A 21967-nucleotide genomic window follows, 5' to 3' on the forward strand; every position below is an offset into this window, starting at 1 on the left:
AGAAACTGCATTTATAAGTTTGTACACATTTGTATCATGAATTGCTTTTTGGACAGAGGTATGCAGCTGTGTGGAAATGTGTTTTGTGGCTGTTTAGATGCTATGAATGAAAGACCATCTATTCCCAGCTGCATCATCTCAATTTCTTGAGGTCTGCACCCAGTTTGTGACAAGAGGAATCATCAGTCACTGTCTTTTAAATTAAGTCCACAACTCATAATTTCCTATTTATCCTTATTGCAGGAAAGCTTTTCAATTAGCAGCAATTTGTCCTTCTAGCAGTATTTGTGCCTCAAGAATGTAACACATTCACCTTTGACCCCAAATAATTCAGAATTCTGTCCCTACCCTAAGTGCGTACATTTATGCTCCCATGCTGATACTGTCATGCAAGAAGAATGATGTTTCTATCGTAGTGTCCTCCAGATATGACATAAAGTGCAAATTATTTCTGATTGCTAGATGATGGGTCATGAAACTCAGCACGAATAGTGCATCTGTTTGCTAACATCAGGTTAACTCTGGCAAGCCTATAGCTTATTAAATGTGGATTAAGTTAGATCAGGCTTTTGTGAATACAGACATTCCTTACAGTTTTTTTTTTTTTTTTATTTGTGAATGTTTTTGAATTAATTCTAACTTTTAATTGAAGGAGAACTGTAAATGCAGGCACTTTCATAATATTCAATAAGAATGACTTGAATAAAGCTGACAGTGCTTCAGATTCACTTAATGAAAATGTCTGGTTTATGTCATTCATGATGACTTAGCAATTTGTGGTTATGATACTCATATTTACTTGAAGCATCAGTGTCCTTTCAAGGGATTATTCCAATACCTTTATCGTGTCCTGAGCCGGACACAATCTAGCCATTGACTGAATGAAGGTATTTTCTGCTTAAAGTCCCAAAATGTACAACAGTGCATTTTTTTATATTAAAATAATGGATCCAGGTAGTTATGTAACCTACCATAGTCCATCATGCCAATGATACCTCTACCTATCTTGCTGTCATCTGTGTATTTACCAACTGAATTTCTCTCTCTTTTTATAAAAGTGGCCATAAAAATGTTAAATAATAATGGCCCAAGTACCAAGCCCTGTAGGACACCCGTGTTATTCTTTTAGGTGAATGCATGTTTCAAAACCATTTTACAGCAAGTCTACCCCAAGCTTAGATAGTGTTTGAAGAATATCTGTGTTTGACACAGAACTGAAGGTCCACAGTAAATCTAAATATATCACATTAGCAGAAAGACTTTCATTGACTGTTACTTAGGCAAGACTGGCCATTCAGAAACACATGTTGTTTAAGGTAAAACAGTTTATTAAAGGAAGGAAGAAGAGAGTTATGTAGAAGCACTCTTTAATAACATTTATCTATGCTGCTGGTCATACGTTTTCATTTGTACTTCTTAATTTTGTTTAAAATTTACTTTTTAGGAATGCTGCCATTACAAGGTCTTTACATAGCTTAGGTACCAATCCATCTAGTAATCTGTACTGCAAAACAAAAGTTAGAGAATGAACAATACATTCCTTTATACCATTCCTCTACTAATTACTCATATTTTTTTCTACAAAGAAAATGTATGACATATGTTACTTGAATAAGTATGTGGTAAAGGCTTGATATTAGTCTGATAATGAGACATGCCAAGTTAGTTGTCTTCATGCTCAAGCCACTCAAATGGGTACAAAACAAATGGGAAACTGAATTTAAACCTTCCCATGTAATTCAACATCTCAGCACCTCGCACATGGTGGCTCAAACCAAATGAGAGAAAGAAATAGACCAACTCAAAACCAGTAATAAATCCAAGGTGTATCAGAGAAGCTCAAATACAAAAGTTCAGGTTGACCACTTTATTAAAAATGAACACTACAAGTTATCACACATATTTGTCCACAAAAGCAGATCATCAGATAAACATTACAGAATCCAAAATCTCATTTTCAATTAATTGGGGTATATATGAGGTTTTGGATTCTGTAATGTTTATCAGATGAAGTCTGCTTTTGTGGGCAAAAATGTGTGATAACTTGCAGCGTTAATTTTTAATAAAGTGGACAACCTGAACTTTTGTATTTGAGCTTCTCTGATACACCTTGGATTTATTAACACATGGCAGCACCAGTACAATCAGTTCTTCAAAGACTGAACGTTCATCTGGCAAGGTAAGTAACATGCCTCAACAACCCAGGACTGTTGCGGTTCCTGGGCATGATGCCATATTCTCTATAATAAATCTAAAACATCAAAGTGGTTACCATAGAAATAAGAGAGTCCTTTGTTATAATTTTTTTGCAAAGATATTCATATCCAAAAAGGCCAGGACTCAGCCGGAATACAGGCAGACCATCCATTACTTTCACAAAAGTGTGTGTTTCCATGTTTCACTGCCTTTGGTCTTATAGAATAAAACTTCAATGGTTGGATGCATGCAACTTACATTTTTTGGAAGATAGTGCAAATCTAATGGTTGTGACAAGAAGTAAATTTGCATGTCAGCATTCTGGAGATGAACACTTATAGGAATCACCTCCTCTTCATCAAACACTACAGCAATGGTAGCAAGGTAATGGCTCTCTCTGACAATGTCACATTTGTTGTTTTCTATCACATTTCTTTGGACTTGCCCAGTGAGGCAGCCAAGTTGATGGAATTTAGTAGTCGTCCGGTAAAAAACAAATCCCTTAATGTCCCAAACGGAGCAACATCCTACTAAAATAGTAGCCACACAGTTCAATTTTTTGAGAAACTCTTGAATAAATGGGACCCTAGAACTCATGGAATAGTTTCTTCTTCTACTCTGGAAAGGTACTGATGATTCATGTTCTTTCAGTTGTTTGGAAATTGAGTAGAATATATTTCAGTCCCTCAAAATGAATTCCACATTTAACAACATGAGGCACAGGAAAGAACCAGTGGTGCCCATAGGCTGATCTGGCTCAAGCATGGCTACCATAACATCCTGTAGTCAAAGGTTCCTACAGAACGACCTCAACATTCCAAATGTATGGTTCAAGGACCAGTATGACATTTCACTCTGAATATGCCCTGTCTCTAAAGTTGGAAACTGAAAGATTTAAAACAGATTATTCAGTATTGGTGATGACTCACCAGTGTTGGGCAATGTGCTCCAGTTTAAGGAACCAGCAACTCAAAGTACATATGCTAGCAGTGGGCTGTGGTTAGTGAAAGCTTTTACTGTTATTATTTCCATATCTCTAGTCTTACCATGCATGAGGGAAGAAAATCAAAACATCTTTAAGCTTTATTATTAAAAGGCCTATCTGACTACTGTAAGAGTTGTGCTTGGTGAAGTTTGTAGCCATCTTCTCTTGCCACATCTGATCTGTTTCCACAGTTCAATATAAGTCTGTATTTCCAAGGTCTGCTTGTAGTGCTAACCATGCCAAACAATTAAGAGACTGTTTCCTTGTAATTTAATGAGATTGAATGCGTAATGAAGAAAACAGTCTTCATTAAACTTCTTTGGTTACGAAGAGAACTAGTGAACTTGTCTCTCACATGTAAATGATCATTCTCCTTGCTCTGTTTGGGAGGGGTACCATTGTACAAGTGACATTTGAGTCTCAGACTTTCATATGCTTCAGAATATGCATGTTAACATAATTTCTGTTACTATAGTAACTTTCTAATTTTATAAGAGCAATATTTGAAATAAGCTCCTATTTCTGAAACTTAGCACCCACCCATTATTTTAGGCTTTGTCCGTATTTCTTCAGGTAAGAGGCTGAGAGGTATGCATATCTCTTAACTTTAAGTAACTTGCATTCACTACTCCATTGATCTCTATCTCTCTGTCTCACACAGACACACACACACACACACACACACACACACACACACACACACACACACACACACACACACACACACACACTTCCACTTTCATGCGCACAAACACCCATACACTCAGCAGACAGAAACATAAAAACACTCATATATATCTGTATTGTTTTTTTATCTGCTTGGTTTACTTTTGCACTTGCTAAACAGCAAAAGTGCTGCTTAGCTAGCTCAGTTCATCTTACTCTCACCTTCATGCACGCATACACTCATATACACACAGACATACACAGAAAGTTTTCTATTTTTTTAATTTTTTGTTTGTTTTAATTTTACACTATTAAACAGCAAAAGCACTGTTTAGTGAGAGTAAAGTAATGGTGGCTGTTATCTCCATTACAGTCCGAGCTCCATAGCAGCATAATATGCTGCTGTGAAATTGCGAACTCGTTTTTCAGTGGGCATTACCAGCACATTAACAACCTGCTGGAGGATGTTGTTCTCCAGTCAGAGTGGCATTGTACAGGTTGCCCATTTTCTAAGTAAACTTGCAAAATGAGACAATCAGAACAGTAATAATCTAGAAGCACCCACATTGTTGCTTTTCTCTTAATTCTCCATTTTTAAGTAATCCTGAAATTGTAAAGGTTGGATATTATTCACTAATTTTATTTAGTACTATACAGCATAATTGATACTTTGGATGCTAATTTAATATAAAATTTAATATACTGACAATCTTTTTTTTTATGAAAAGAAGAGCTTTTAAAGACAAATTGCTTCAGAAAAGAGAAAGTGCAGCATTTCCTAGTTGCATTACTGTTTGATAACCATTTTTATAATGTCATGACATTTTATTAGCTGAATTTAATTATAAGGGAATATTTTAGCAACAGCAATTGGTAAAGGATATAAGAATATGAGACTGAAAGTTTCTCTGTTATTGAGAGGTGTATTCAATAGAAAAACTGCTAACTTTAAACATATTTCTTGTATCAGCAACTGAAGTTATAAATAAAGTTCTGCAAAGTAAATTACATTAGAGAATGGGTGACCTGTAGATCGCATGCTGACTGGAAAATTAATGTTCTTCAGCAGGGTGTTGATCTACAGGTAAAGTTCACTGAAAAATGAGTCCATCATTTCATGACAGCATATCATGCTGCCATTATTCTATGCTCACTAAGCAGTGCTTTTGCTGTGTAGCGAGTGTAAATAATATAAAAAAAAAAATGTGTCGGTGTGTGTGTGTGAGTATATGTGTGCTTGTGAGAGCGAGATTGATTGAGCAATTATTTTATACTAGCTAAGTAGTGCTTTTGCTGTTTAACAAATGTAAAAACTAAATGAAACAGAAAAGTATGTTTATGTTTGTGTGTGTGTGAGTGTGTGTGTGTGTGTGTGTGTGTGTGTGTGTGTGTGTGTGTGTGTGTGTGTGTGTGTGTGTGTGTGTGTGTGTGTTTCTGTCTATCTGTGAGAGTATGTGTGCTTGTGTGCATGAAAGTGAGGTGTGTGTGAGAGAGACAGAAAGAGAGAGAGAGAGAGAAGAGTAAAAGCGATCGAGCACTGGCAGAAGTCGCTGTTAAGAAGCTTACATACTTCTTGACCACTTAGCTCAAGATATCTGGATAAAGCCTAAAATAAATGGGAACAAAGGCTCAAAATAGGAACACTGCTATAAAAATCACAAAGCTGCTTGAATAATAGGATTTGTGTTAGCATGCATTTTTTGAAGTGCAAATGTTTGTCTGTATGAGAGAGAGAGAGATCGATTGACCAGTAGTAGCAGCAGTAAAGATACATGCCTACCTCTTGACCTTTAAGTTCAAGAAATATGGATAAAGCCTGAAATAAAGGGGGAGCTAAAGCTCAAAAAGGAGCAGATTTAAAATGTTGTTCTTATAAAACTACAAAGTAGCTTAAATAACAGGATTTGTGTTTACATGAATTTTCTGAAGGAAATAAAATCTAAAAGTCAAATGTATTTCATTATTTAATGAAATTAATCCCCAATTATGGCAATAAACCACACATTTTAGGAAAAAGGAACCAAAGAATAAAATACATTTTGAAATATTTTTGAAATGATATATTTTGGATGTAAAATGCTTACACCAACATCTACATGTATTACAGCAACTTCGAAACATTAGGTGGAGGAAGGAACACTATTACATCAAAAATGCATAAAAAATAATACAGTAATTAAAAAATAGGAAAGTAAAACACATTAACAGGCCATTCTCTAAGCATAATAATGCCCTCCAGGGTGTGTGTTATTGTGAATATGCCAGCCTTCCTTTTTCAACAATAACACACATCCTGTTGGGCATTATCGTTTGCTTAACAGTCATAGATATTTGATAGTTGACATGAAGAACTTAAAGATTAAGGGAAATACGAATTGTAATAACTGACTTTATGTACTAAAGTCAGATTGACTCAGTCAAAGAAAAACACAATTCTAGAGATGGTGAAAGTTGAAATACATTAAAAAGAGCAATAACAAATGGGAAGGAAAAACAGTATTTTAGAAGGACACTCAAAAGGGATTTTAAATAGAACAGACAGATCAAATAGGATGGTAATTTTAGTAGGCAAACAGGAAGATGAATAAGTGAATAGATGCAAGTAGTCTTGAAAATTCAATACGCAGAGGAAATATAAACAAAATATATTAGAATAAATGCTTGGACAATGAAGACAAAAGAAAGATAAATCAAATGGAATAAAACACTAATTCAGGTAGGAATTGAAGGAGAAAATATAAATCAAACACAGGTGACATAAGAGAATGAGGATTTGCATTTCCTTATAGGTGTGATGAATTGGCATGTAAAGCTGCAGTCACTGCTACTAACTTACATGTCAGGGTTAAGGACTATGGTTTCATGATCTGTACTGCTGGCCAGTAAATGAAGTACAAGTGTAATTGGTCTTAAAGGTATGCTGCCACTTTAATTAACTGGCATGACCATTCACATCCAGGTAAGCTTTACACTGCTCAGCTACAAATCTGTCAGTGGCTCAACAGGTAGCACACTTGCCTTTGGTGCTGGAGGATCAGAAGGTTGTGGGTTCTTTCCCACACCAGGTACTTGATACTGACACTGCAGTTCTGCATAAGGGGGATGTTGCACTCCTGAGTATGCAATCCTTTGGATGCAATGTTAAATCAAAGTCCCATCTGCCTGAGTAGTGGTAGTTTAGGTGGGTGAAAAAGACCCCATGGCACTTCTCAAAAAAGAACAGGGAAATTTCCCAGGCACCCTGACCATCATCATCATTCTCTTTCGGCTTTTCCCGTTAGGGGTCGCCACAGCGGATCATCTCTTTCCATTTCTTCCTATCCTCTGCATCTTGCTCTGTCACACCAACCGCCTGCATGTCCTCTCTCACCACGTCCATAAACCTTATCTTAGGCCTTCCTCTATTCTTCTTCCCTGGCAGCTCCATCCTTAGCATCTTTTTCCCAATATACCCATCATCCCTCCTCAGCACATGTCCAAACCAACGCAATCTCGTCTCTCTTGCTTTGTCTCCAAACTGTCCAACATGAGCTGACCCTCCCAGGCACCCTGACCAAATTTCCCTTAATCAGTATGAATACCACCTTAAGTATCCCCTGAAAAGAGGACATTGACCTAGTGGGACTAACCCTTTCAAAAAGGAGTTAATAAATAAAAACAGAGCTATAATGGCTGGCCCCTTATCTTGTTTCTTTCCAGCTCAGTGTCTTCTAAATCTATCATAGTAGCAGTAACTGAAACTTGCCCAAGATTATTTTCCAGTAAACAAAGCATGTCCAAGATTAACTTGCAAACATGCACACACAAACACATGCTTACATAAACAAAACATATGCACATGAGTACACACAGAGCCATAGCATTGGCAGGGTAATAGGGAAGCTGTCATTGGTACAGGCATTTATGTGACAAAGTCAGTAGCTTTGAAGAGGTGCTGATCTCTCCTAGCATGAAGTGCAAACATTCCTGGAATATATTTAAGCTGCTGTAATCTTGCAATCATGGCTGCCAAAGTGATTGAATATCATTCAGTGTGTGAACAGAAGAAAGGACTGTTAAGTAGGTACATAATAGCTCTTTCCTATGTTCAGACACTGACTTCTGTTTAAAACAAAGATGGCCTTTTGCTTAAAAGTAATGGAGCTTTCATTATACTAGGTAACAATAACCAAATTGTTTGCTGTTACATTTCTGTGTAGGCAGTGACTGCAGTATGTGAGCAGAGAAAACAGTAGGCCCCTGTAGACACTTTACCTTTGGCCCTCAATGTCTGTTGAGGGTGGCATCACCGGGGAAATGCACAGTGTATAGTATGACCTAAATAGAGCTTTGCACACACACACACACACACACACACACACACACACACACACACACACACACACACACACACACACACACACACACATACCGTTTTCAAACAAGCATTAATGATATTTCTCCAGTACTAATGCCTCCCTTCCCTGCCTTCATAGTGACACTCTAGCACCAGTCAAACTGATTTAGTACACCAACATCACATCTACCCTTTAGACAACCATTAAATATTTATTTGGTACTAACAGTTTTTAGCGGTCACTCTTTAGAAGGTGTGTACAAACAGTTGAGAGGACAATAGATATAGACAGACACACACAATCCTATATTAATAAATAAAAGTATCAGATATGAAATTAAAGTAATAAATAAAATAAAGCATTAGTACAAATAAGGTAAAACATCATTTGACCTGTAGTAACATGTCATGGAACATTGAGCTTTAGGGTCTGCAAGTGCAAGCACATTTCTGTTGAAAGCCATGATACATTTTGTGATTTTACAATTTTACTTTCTAGATATTTTATATTATTTGCTGAAAGCAGCAACCATAGCACTTTTATGAAAACATAATTCCATTTAACTGCCTAATACATATTTTCTGTATGTTTTACTGAGAAACAATTGCAAGTTTCACTCTCTCACATTCATACTGTCACTGAAGGGTCAAAACAGTGTTCCAGATGCTATTACCAGATCCCATAGATAATATAAGGAAAGAATATGGACGGGATGAAATCTGAGAATATACATTTGATGAAATAAGAATGATTATAGTCACACTGAGCAGCATTGATCAGAATCATATTGGAACAATTAATAATAAACAATAAAGGGATGTGAGGAGATCAATAGGAAATGCTAGACATTTAAAATAAATATTGGTAGTTAAGAAGAAACAAAAACAACTTATTTGGAGTTTATTTATGAGAAAAAAATAAGGAAGTTGCATTTGGAGATAAGAAAATAGAAACAAATTATAAAGTGTAAAAACTAATATGAGAAATGCTAGAAATACAATGTATAGCAAGAATGATGATAGAAAGAATAAAAAAGAATAATAAGCAAGCAAGCAAGGAAGGAAAATGAAAAATTGAAAAGTGAAATAATGAATAGCAGATATCAGAAGAAGGAACTGGATGAAAAATACCCAAACAAGAGAAAAGGAAGGAAAGAGCAGAGAAGAGATGCAAATTTGGGAACAGAAAATGTAATAATTATGTAGAAGAGTAATGCAAAGGAATATGTTTCAGAAAAGCTTCCAAAGACTTCTGATAGGCAAAGAGAAGGTATGTTAAGTGAAGGAACAACACCAAGAACAGGCATGCCTACATTATTATTGAAAACAGTTAGCTAAAACAGTAACGATACAAACCATAGACTTTCTTTTCTGAACATTGTAACACTTTAGATCTTGGTGAGATTACATAAATTGCAAATGATATCCCATAGTGGGGACTCTGTTTACCTTTTTACATCAAAGAAATAGAACAATATTTGGACTAGATCATTTAAAGGTGATGTTTTCAAAGTAAGGAAGAGTTAGAAAGAGATAAAAACAGGAATTAGAGTTAGGAATAATCAAACCAGAAATGGAGAAATAGTGTGAATGGTAAAGATCTTGAGAGAATGAAAAGCATTTATTTAGAAAAAGAACAGAATTATGAAAATATAATAACAACATTGGAGTGAAGAAGCTATAATGAACATATTCTCTAATGTGCAGTGATCTTGGACTTGGTATATATATATATATATATATATATATATATATATATATATATATATATATATACACACACATATGTATGTATATATATATATATATATATATATATATATATATATATATATATATATATATATATATACACACATATGTATGTATATATATATATATATATATATACATATGTATGTATATATATATAAAATAGGCAAGGGGTGTGGAGGTGCAGAGGGCTTCCTCCCTGGGAAAACACTGTTTTTTGTAATGCTGGCTTCTACAGGAGAAGCTGGTTCAACATTCTGAGATTTGATCTTCTCGGTTTTGATAATCTGACCATTCAATTTTCTGACAAAGAGCCCTATTGATATGAGCCTTCACCTGGGATAGCACATTAGGACCCATATTCTAATTTTGGCATCACCAAAGTTATAAATATTTCCCTCATTAAGTTCTATTCATTACCTTTATATAGGCATGCTACTGATTATTTTATTACTGGCCAAAATGATCGCATCAGTATGGTCCTGAAAATACAACTTGTCCATAATAACACCCATGCCACAAAACGTATAGTGTTATTCAGGGTGTATGATATGTAATCCTGTGAAAGTAGAATGTTACGAGAAGGAAGAAATATTTAATGAATATTCTATTCTATTTTGAAGTAAGTTTTATTTTAAAATGAATTCCTAACAGTTTTGTTGATTTATTTCCTGCCAACATGGAAGTGTCAGCATAGCCAGTGCAGAAAGTTCGATTATGGAATTCAGAACTTGTGCCTAATAGAGTAAGGCACAGGTAGAGTCAGGGGATCCTTAGTTAACAACAGTAATGCAAACGTGCTTATTTTTAACTGGCCAGTGGTTGCAGCATAATAGTTTCTATATTGTTACATTTAACCAAAAACAATATAAAAGAATCGGAAACAGAACCTTGATTTCCTAGTGTTCCATGCACGTTTGTTTACTGCAATAAATGAGACTATTCTTCTCTGCTGAACTGTGTTATTATTTTCAGTTATTTTGTTACCCTGACAGTTTGGTGCAATGAAGTCTCAGATTTTTCGAGTAGTTGTTCATTGCTGCAGCAAAAAGTGCCACTGGACCCATTTGTGACAGGACTTCTGTCTAGCACATTTCTGTGTATTAATACACAATTTTTTATGTACATGTGTATTTACACACACACACACACACACACATATATACACACATACACACACACATATATATATATATATATATATATATATATATATATATATATATATATATATATATATACATATATATACATGTATATATATATATATATATATATATATATATATATATATATATAAATTCTCACAGTCAGCAGAGATTGGGGTCTATGCAGATAAGCTTTACTAACAAATTGGATGAAAGTCATAGCTAAGTATTTGAAATAACTATGCTCATTTTTTTGACTGAATGACAGTGGTTTTAACCATAAAATAACAATAACTGAAGCATGCTTATCATAACAACAGAGCACCCTTGTCATGTATGATTGCTGGTTTTAATCAAAAAGAAAAATAATTTAGGAACAGAGAGGATTGTTACTGATATGAGAGTGGGATTTTAATCATAGTCATATATCAATTCACTTTGATGAGTGGGTATTACATTTAGCATCAGTTGAGGTGTATTAAAAGAGCCAGAGTTTGTGGCTCCAGCCAGGTATATGTTTTCTAAATAGGGTTGAGATAGCAGAAATTATTTGGTGAAATTGTCTAAGCTCACTAAAAATGACAACACACTGAAATTCCAAGAGGGAGGAACATTTGTTAAGAAAATCTTAGAAAATCTTAAAAAGAAATTGAAACAGAAAGGTAATAAGGTACCAGATTCTTTTTAGTAAACCTTTAATGACTGGCAGGAATAATCAACACAAAAGGAAAAGGAATCTGTTGTTAGAAGTTTGAAATACAGTTCAGCTAGACTAAGAGTCAGCTACAGGAAGTTAAATGAACAGCAAATACCTTACAGGAGTGTGGAGAAGACACACCCCATTCTTGAGGTCCATATCCCTTACAACAATTAGAGAAATTAGCAATTAATCAAACAGAACCTTTAGATAATGACTGGCCTTCTGCTTCCTTCTTTTTGCCCTCCACCATATGATCAATCTACTTCTTGAGAAGCTGATAGCTCTCCAGATCAGAGGGGGCAGGTGCAGATTTGATTTATAGAACCAACAGCAACTTCTCTAGAAACATCCCTGGTTACTTCTAGCACTTCTAGACATCCATATGAATCAGTCTACAATACAAAATTTAAGCAACAAAAATGGCAATCAGCTGAGACACTTTCAGACAAAATATTAGTTAGAATAGCTAACAAAGGAAAGCGTTTCTGTCAAGAATATCACCACAGGGCAAATATGAAAGTAATGTAAGTAAATTAAAAGTATTCAATAATTAAAGTGTTCCACAAAAAGTGAATACTTTGTAAAAAATCAAGAAATTAGTCACTCAGTTCCCTTTAACTATTGATGGAGAAGAATTTTGTTGGAGTCCCCATACTAAGCAAGTCAAAGAGGAAAGATCAGATTCTGATTTTTCTTCTGAACCAGAAACCCTATCATGCAAATGCACCCATTGATAGAAGTGCCAAATCCTGCATCTGAGTGAGATGGAGACATAGAACCAACCACAAGTATTGTGCATCCATGGACTGCAGTAGACTTCCAAACCATTGTAGATTCTCCATTCTCCTTGGTACCAGTTGACCAGGAAGGTCCTTTTGTTTAGAGTATAGTATGCAATTCTTCTTTTCCTTTACTTGTTGGCACAGGAGCAAGTAGGTCCATGATAATTTCAGCAAATGCAGAAAATCTCACACTTTCCAATAAAACAATTTGAGAGTTGGGAATATTTGGAGTTCATTTGGGTAACTCAGAAACCAAACCTATTCCTATCCAAATTGTTCCACTAAAAGACTTAACATGATATTATTGCAGGAAATATTGCCCCATTAAATATTTCAGATAATTGCTTACTAAGCAAACTGTGATGTATTATTTACTGTACTCCAGATAGGGTTTTTTGACATTCCAAATGTACCATCTTCTTTGGTTTTAACTGATATCTGCACAGATAAAGATACTCTTTTTGCTGTTTTAGCAGTAGAACAAGCTCCCAATGTTATTGATGAAGAAGAAGTAGAAACATTCCCTCCACAGCTTTGGGCTACTCATGAAAATGAAGTAGGTCTCATAAAAGATACAAAACCTAAGAAAGTTGCTTCTATACACACTGAGCAGAGTGGAGGAGGGGCATTGACTACAACTCTGATCTGAGATATATAACAATAAGTATCCTGTTTTTCTTTTGGCTTATTTATACTGGTTATTGCTTCCAGCAATTTATATATAGCACTTTGTATTGCCTGCTGCATACCTTTACTGTATTTTATTGCTATTAACTAATCTGCACGGGTAATTGATTTGTTTGCAGATAAAAGCATTCTGTAGAGTCTCCTTGCTCCTTTATCTCTTTAAAAACTTTCATTTTGTGGCTCACTGCTGTCATAAATATTTCTGTAGTGTTTACTGTCTAAAAGAGTGCTGGCTAATAGCTTTAGTATTGTCCCAGTTCAGATTTGCTGGCTCTGGGCCAATTTGTTTTTGCAGTGATTGTTCTGAGCACATGACTAGGCCATCTTGAATTAGCAGAAGCCTTTCTTTACCTTTGTGGCAGGATTGTGTTGATTAGCTGCTGGCTAGTGGGGGCAGGTTCTTTTGTGTTGTTTTAAAAAAAGTTGTCTATGGTTGTATCTTCTGGTATTTAAGCCCTAACTTTGAGAGGATTTCTGTCTATACACACTGAGCAGAGTGAAGGAGGGGCACTGACTACAACTCTGATCTGAGATATATAATGATATGTATCCTGTTTTTTGGCTTATTTATACTGGTTATTGCTTCTAGCAATTTATATATAGCACTTTTTATTGCCTGCTGCATACATTTACAGTATTTTATTGCTATTAACTAATCTGCACAGCTAACTGATTTGTTTGCAGTTAAAAGCATTCTGTAGAGTTTCCTTGCTCCTTCATCTGTTCAAAAACTTTGATTTTGTGGCTCACTGCCGTCATAAAGATTTCTGTAGTGTTGACTGTCTAAAAGAGTGTAGGCTAATAGCTTTACTACTGGTCCCCACCCTCCTTCTCTTTGGTGTCTTGTTGTTATACTTGTTGGCTTTGCAGTTGCCCGTCCCTACTGTAAATTTGATCTGGGACACTCCTCCCAGTCTAGTGTCATTAGCTCATTCTACCTAATACAGAGAGAACATCTGAGAAGGCATTCTGTTTCTATTTTCTCCCTTTCTTTAAAAAAAATGCCTGAATCTCCTTGTGTTCTGACTGTGCTTCTCAAACATTTTGGAAATATAGAGTATATTTTAGTGCATTTATTAAAACTGTATTTGCCTTAATATTGCTACAGCTCAAGTGCTCTAGGATGCACTGCATCTGAATTAAGTGTGTTTTAACTGCTTTATTGTATACATAGAATTCCCTGTATATGTATATGACTAGCTACTTATTCTACTGTATTACTGCCTCTTAAATTGTTTTTCAGTTGTGCACTTGCCTTGCTTCATTTAAAAAGTTTTAAATTGCTAATTTTGTAGAGTTTTAATTGCATTTACTGTTTAGGACTACACACTCAAGTGTGTTAGCCTTTTCTGTGTTTATTTACTGTCTTATTGCATTGTTTAGCCTGGTTTAACCAAAATAAAAAATAAATAAATACTATCATGTTTGCTCGTTTCCCACCTTTCCTAGCCAGTCCATATCCCAGGCCTTGCTTGTCTCAAGACTTTATTTTCTGTGTTCAGAGCTATCCAGACCTTGCTGTGGTAGAGAGAAGTCCTACTGCTTACCAGTGGGAGTGGTGAACATTGTATTTTTAAAATGTGGACACTTGGTAGAATGTTTAAATAAAGCATTGTTGTCATCATGTGTTCTTATTGCATAAACATGTTCTCTAATCCTGGTGCCCAAACTTAGAGAACATGCTTATGCAATAAGAACACATGGTAATAATGCTTTATTTAAACATTCTACCAAGTGTCCACATTTAAAAAAAAATGTATTTGCTGTTATAGATGTTGTACATTTAGGTTTAAGGGAAGGCAATTATAAAAACCGAGTTGAGATGAAAGAGGTTAAGAGGCAAATAGGTTTGGCCGCTCACATCCCACCAGGTTTAAATGAGAGTATAAACATTAAATGTTTCTTAGTTAATAGAGATTCAAAAGTTAATTGTCATTGACATTACAGTGTTAAACATATAAATTAAAGTGAATGATTTTTATTGGTTGTTTATTAATTAGTTTGTGTATAAGTAGGGGAAGTTGGTTTGATAATGTATTTGATAATGTATTTCTGATGAAGTCTTTGAACAAATAGCGGAATAATAAAAAATGTTTAAGCTAAAAGCTTTGAGTGAGCACCTGGTTTACTTCAGTGTTTTTTCAGTTTGGTTTTTATTTTAGTTTCACTGGTGTGTGGTTTACTTGGTTCCTGGTTTTGTTATACATACAGATGTGTACAAGATTTACGAGCAGTTAAACTAAGCACTAGTGATGACTTTTCCTGTAGTTCCTAACCATGCCACAATATTAAGTTCTATCCCACCAACCGCTGTTAAAATTTCAGTGACAGACATTTCCTCTGCTTTCATCTGTATACCATTGCACCCAGATAGTCAGTATCTGTTTGCATTTACTTACAAGGGACAACAATATTCATGGAAGAGATTGCCACAGGGATATGTAGCATCACCTACTCTTTTATCTAGGGAAATGAAAAAACAATTAGATAAAACTGAGTATCTGTGTGTGGGTCTACCCTGATAAAATATGTAGATGATTTACTGTTAGCTTACAACTCACTTCAATACTGTAAACAAGATACTATTTTTCTTTTAACAAAATTAGCCGAAGTGAGAGTTAAGGTCAATAAAGGGAAACTTCAGTTATGGAAACCAAAATTGCAGTATTTAGGTTATCTTATTTCATAAGGCATTAGGCACATTCTTCTGACATGTATCACTGCAATACAAACTACACCATGCCCTATGATGTTGAAATAGCTACAAGTTTTTGTGACTAAAAGGTTCTTGTCCAATTGTTCATAGGTTGTTGCTAGGCTAATGACTAATAGGGCCCTTACAAACCTAGCTGCACACCCTAAAACATTTGGGTCCTAAGTATCATATGGGGGGGGACATGTTAATAGGCAGGTAGCCAAGGATTTGTACATGGGTGTTAGTTAGGATAATACTTTTCTTATTAACGGCCTCTGTCCATAAGACACATGTGGGCAGGCCTTGGGATAAATTTGTGATTACCCATCCAGTTGTCAAAGTTCTGTTTGAATAGAGTTAGGAATGAATTCTGTTTTACATGGATGGGGACCTTATTCCATAGTGCAGGGAGCCTTTTGTGACACACATTTATCTCTCCAGCAAGTTCTGTTTATGTCACAAGTGAAGTTCAAATCCCTGGATCTAGTATTTCTGGTGTTGTTTGTTTTGCACATGTGCAACTGATCTATCAGGGCTGGGTCTGAGGAAGGCCTGTAAGTCAGGCAAAGATCCCCTCTCAACAGTCTGTAGGGGACTGAATACAGAGACAGAGACTCTAGGTGATAGGTTATTCATGTCCTGAATTCACCTGTTGAGAAACCTTTGTAGATGCCCCAACTTTCTGGTTAGATACATGCCAAAGGGGGCATTGTATTAATTGATGGTATCTGATAAGGGCTGAGTACAGTGGTACTATAACTTCCTTGAATCTGAATTCCATACCCTTATATATACATTGAGTGACATAGAATAATTTTCTTATTATCTTAGATACATGTTGGTCAAAGCCCAGACTGCTGTCTATATATGTTCCCAGATCCCGTCTACTGGGTCAAATTTTAGGAGCGTTTTATCGATGGAGTAATTAACTTGCAGTGACAGTTTCCCAAAGGACATTATAATGCATTTTGTGGCATTTAGTTTTAGGCCATGTCTTTGGCACCAATCTTTTGTCTGTGTTAAATCCACTTGCAAGTTGTTTGTGTTTTGGGGGTTAATGTATAATAGCAGTCATCAGCGAACTTGGTGAGCCAGAAGCCTTTAACAGTAGCCTTGATTTCCAAGATGTAAATGGCAAACAAGAACAAGTTCAGCACAGAGGCTGGGGGGTGCTCCTGTGGTGACTAGTCTCTTGGTGGAGGTGATCTTACTGATCACCAAGAGACTAGTCACCACAGGAGTAGTGACTAGTCTCTTGGTGGAGGTGATCTCACTAATCACCAAGAGACTAGTCACTACTCCTGTGGTGACTAGTCTCTTGGTGATCAGTGAGATCACCTCCACCAAGAGACTAGTCACCAGGAGTAGTGACTAGTCTCTTGGTGATCAGTGAGATCACCTCCACCAAGAGACTAGTCACTACTCCTGTGGTGACTAGTCTCTTGGTGGAGGTGATCTCACTGATCCTGAAGAATCCTTAGCCTGTGAGGCTATTCTGACCTCATAGATGGCCTTGTTGGACTTAATTAGATTTCTTAGTTTCTTAATTAGTTGTACAAGAACACATTTGTCTAGAAGGGAGTTGCTTTTCCTGATTTTGGCCATGAGATGTTTTTCTTTTATTCCTCCCACATCCCAAAGATATGCTGTAGGTGGATTGGACACTCAAAATTGGCCCTAGGTGTGAGTGCGTGTGTGCCTTCTGTGGAAGGGTGGGTGATGGGCTGATAACTCGACACCATAAAACTCCATTGCCAATCATGAGCGGACAGGTGATCCGCTGTGACGACCCCTAACCAGGAAAAGCCAAAAGAAGAAGAAGAAGAAGAATATACCCTGCTTAAGTGAGGATGCCACCAGTAGAGTTTGTTTTGAGTTTATTTCTGGTAGCTACAGCAGCCTCTATGCAGCCATTCACATGTTTGTATAGTCACTCTGTGGATAACTCTACATAGGTAGCTGTGGTCTGTTGGGGTTGGGGAAACTTTGAATTTTGACAAAATGTCACTTAACAGGATGCAGTTTGCTTTTAAATAGTTCCTAACTGTTACTGGTTTTGCTGGATTTTCTGAGTTGATTTTTACTTTAAATGAGACAGCTTTGTGATCCGACATCACTAGTGAGGACATGACATAGGGAGTGCAACACTCCCATGTTGGTCAGTACCAGATCCAGTATGTTTGATTCACTGCTGGAGCATGCACTATTTGTTCCAGTGTGTTTATGTTAATAAAGTCCAGCAAGCATTTGGCCTGTGAGTCTGAGGCAGTGTACATCTCCCAGTCTATAGAGAGGAGTTATTAAAGTCACCCATGAATGGAGTGCTTGGTTGGATGCTGAGTGCCTTTAGTAGGTTTAGGTAAGAGCTGTGAGACTCTAGGGACATAGATGGTGACCCGTATCTAGCCATGATATGGTGAGGGACCTTATCTATGGTGACTTGCATGTAGATGAGCTCCATGTTACCATATGGTTTAATCAACCTATAGGTTTGTTTGTTGCTAACAAAGATCAAAACACCGCCATATTTGGCTCCAGTCTGTGCTAATGTTGTTGTTCTAAATATGTGTGAGCCACTGTAGCCTTGCACTTCCAGAGTACTTTCTATAGCTTTAAACCAAGTCTTGGTCATGGCACAGATGTCTACATTCTCCATAGTGAGGAGAGCTGGAGTTTTTTTGTGTAGACTCCAATTATTGAACAGTAATGCCTGAAGGGTAGATTTTTTCACTATGTTGGTAATTTTGCCTTTTTCGCATTGCCTAAAAAAGGCTTTAAGGGGGTGGATTACATTTTATCCAATATCCATCCAGGTGCAACCCATCCTTAGCAAAGCAAGATGATCTTTCGACCATGTTCTCCATGCTGACAGGTATTGGATCCCCACTGGAGTGATACCACAAGATAGGTCAATTACTAAAATCAATCATTTTGTGTTCATACTGTGGCATCATCTTTGGTGATGATAGAATGTTGTTCAATGCAAGGCTCATACCTATCTGTGACACATATTCTGAAATATCCATTATGTCTCTTTTCATATTGTACAGTCAGGTATGTCTCAGGTCATTTATACCCATGTAGACTATGATTGAATCCTATTGATTCCTGAAGTGCAGTAACTTGAGTGTGTTTATGATATTGAGGTTCCTGGCTCCAGGTAGGCAACTTTGAGTTATCTTTTACTTGTCCAACCTGGTGAGTGGGGCATCTGTGTGTCACACAATGGAGTCCCCAGTGACAAGAGTATTAGGTTATGTGTAAGCTTGCTTTATGGGATTTACACTTGGGGAACTATTAGGTGTAGCCTTATGAGAGATGTTTGGTGTTGCTGCTGTATGCTTTAGTGATTGCTGAGGAGCAGTGTTGCTGAAGGTGGCTTTGGAGGCCTTGACATTTGGGAAGATTTCTTTTAAGCACCTCAGCATATGACAATGTGGTGTGTGTGTGTGTGTGTGTGTGTGTGTGTGTGTGTGTGTGTGTGTGTGTGTGTGTGTGTGTGTGTGTGTGTGTGTGTGTAAGATGAATGGTATGTGTGAGGGATGTAGTGCAAGTATTCCTGACAGCCTTTTCTGCATGTGAGATTTTTGCCTCCAAGGAAGTTGTATATTTACCTCTCTCACATACAGTGTTATTTTTTGTAATAATTAACTGCTTCTCTGAGAACAAGAAACATTTGCTATATTGCCTTAGGATGCCCAAATCTACCAAACTGTCCACAGAGACATTTGGAATTTTTATATCCATATTGTCTGGTCTTGTAATAGAGTTAGCTGCTTAGGACTAAGGACTGGGTTTTAACAGAGGTCTTCTAGGGCAGTTTTGGGGGTTAAGGGCAGGATGTTATATAATGCTAGGATATGGTATTGCTATTTGATGTATAAGCTAGCTGCTCTAAGCTATTTCTGCACAATGACACACTGTTAAACAGGTTTTGGATCTAATCTTAATTTTATAAGGAAATCTTTCTGTGTAGACATTTGCTACTATACAGGACATTGCTAGCAGCAGAATAAAAAAGCTTGAAAATGAACTCCTTTGCCCTCTAACCAATAAACCACAATTTGAATTTCTTCCTGTGCTTCTCAGCTCAGTGAGACAGTAAACACTTTCTGCCACAAGATGTCTGATCCTGGAATTTCTTAATGTAAAAGGACAGCAAAAGCAGCTCTCAAGTGCAGATTAAACAATAAACAACTACCAACAACTAAGTCCTTGGCTAACTCACCCTTCTGCAAAGAGATCTGGAGGCACACGGAGTAGAACAGCCAGCAGACAGAGAAAATGACTATTTTTGTCACAAAATTAAATAAGGGCTTTAAAATGTGCAAAAACAGTAGTGATCACTGTATAAAGCAAATGCAAGTGCAGTTAATCAAGAAAATAATTCTTCTCTTACTTTGGATAGTTCTAAATGTAGTTGAAATACATTACAGAGTTATCTGTAAATGAACAAAGAGCTTTGCAACTTGCCTGATTTATTACAGAGAAAAAAGCCTGAAAACTGGCTTCTATTCCTTCTAGCCAATAAACAACCGCACTTTGAGCTTCCTCCAGTGCTTCCCAACTCAGAGAACCCAGTTAAACACCTTCTGCCACAAGATGCCTGACCCTGAAATCTGTTAATGAAAAACCCCAGCAAATCAACTCTCGGGTACAGATTAAACAATAAACAACTAGCTTCTGCCACAAGATGTCTGACCCTGGAATCTATTAATGAAAACCCCCAACAAATCAACTCTCAGGTGCAGATTAAACAATAAACAGCTAGCAGTGCTTCCAAACTCAGAGAGACCAGGTAAACACCTTTTGCCACAAAGATGTCTAATCCAGGAATTTCTTAATGTAAAAGCATAGCAAAAGTGGTTCTCAAGTGGAGATTAAACAACAAACAACTACCAAATAACTAAACCACTGGCTAATTCACCCTTCTGCAAAGAGATTTGGAGGCACACAGACTAGAAATGCCAACAAGTAGAGAATGACTATTTTTTCCATAAAGTTAAATAAATGCTTTACAAATGCTCAACAACAGTAGTGATCACTGTATAAAAAAAGTACAAGTGAGTAGCATAGTCTTAGCTTAACTTTAATGGCTTTGGATACAGTTGAAACAGTGGAAAAGTGTCGCAGACGTCTCTTTAAGTAAACCTAAGAATGAGGCTTACTGCCCTAAACACCTTCACCATTAATTCCAAATCCCAACTGGTTCTCAAATTATGTAGAAGTAGTAAAACCATTAATAGAATTGTTAAAGAAAGACACTCTGAGCCTCGGCCCTGGCGAGATCACCACAATCAAGCTTTTTTTCAGTTGAAAACTTTACATTTAAACTTTCCTTCTCTTGGATTACCAGACTATTCAAAAAAGACTTTCCTTATTTTGCTGTGAAAGAAATAAAGTGGCATTAGGATTATTAGCACAGCATAGAAGTGATAGTTTTAGACCTGTTGCTTATTTTAATATAAATCTTGATCATGTACCAGCAGCCCTCCCCCACTGCCTTAGGGTGGTTGCCGTGATGGTTCACTATGCAGAAACGGCAGCTACTCGAACTCTTGGGCACCAGACTTACAAGTCATTTCTGTATTCTGTTGAGCTGTTATTACTTAAAACGAAAACACGATATCGTTCAGCTGCACGTTTATCTAAATATGAACTGTCTTTACTTAACAAATCTTCTTTAGATTTTATCAGGTGTGCGCCACTTAACCCTGCTTTTTTAATTCCTACTGTGGATGAAGGAAAACCCTGTGACTGTGTCTTTGTAGTTGTTACCTGTGTGTTTCCTCATAAATCTGATCTAAAAGACGTATCACTATCAAATCACAATTCCCTTCTTTTTATCTACGGATCTTGTGTTTGAATAGAAGATGGAACTTTAGTAGCAGCCTTTTCTGTGTATACTCAGAACAGTGTTTTACTGACGGGGGTGATTAAATTGAAATGTATCTGCTAAAATATTTGACCTTATAGCTATTACTGAAACCTTTAAATAGGCAAAATATAAGACAGTGACT

At 36.5% G+C, this 21967-nt stretch overlaps 1 protein-coding gene across 1 annotated transcript in view; it reads right to left on the reverse strand.

Annotated features, from left to right (window-relative positions):
• The window catches only part of LOC122800919 (probable cation-transporting ATPase 13A4), an 846809-nt gene that overhangs the window by 712658 nt on the left and 112184 nt on the right, over window positions 1-21967 (reverse strand). The window lies entirely within an intron of this gene.

Source organism: Protopterus annectens, chromosome 4.part1 (assembly GCF_019279795.1).
Source record: "Protopterus annectens isolate FY-2018-M chromosome 4.part1, PAN1.0, whole genome shotgun sequence".
Taxonomy (NCBI): domain Eukaryota; kingdom Metazoa; phylum Chordata; order Ceratodontiformes; family Protopteridae; genus Protopterus; species Protopterus annectens.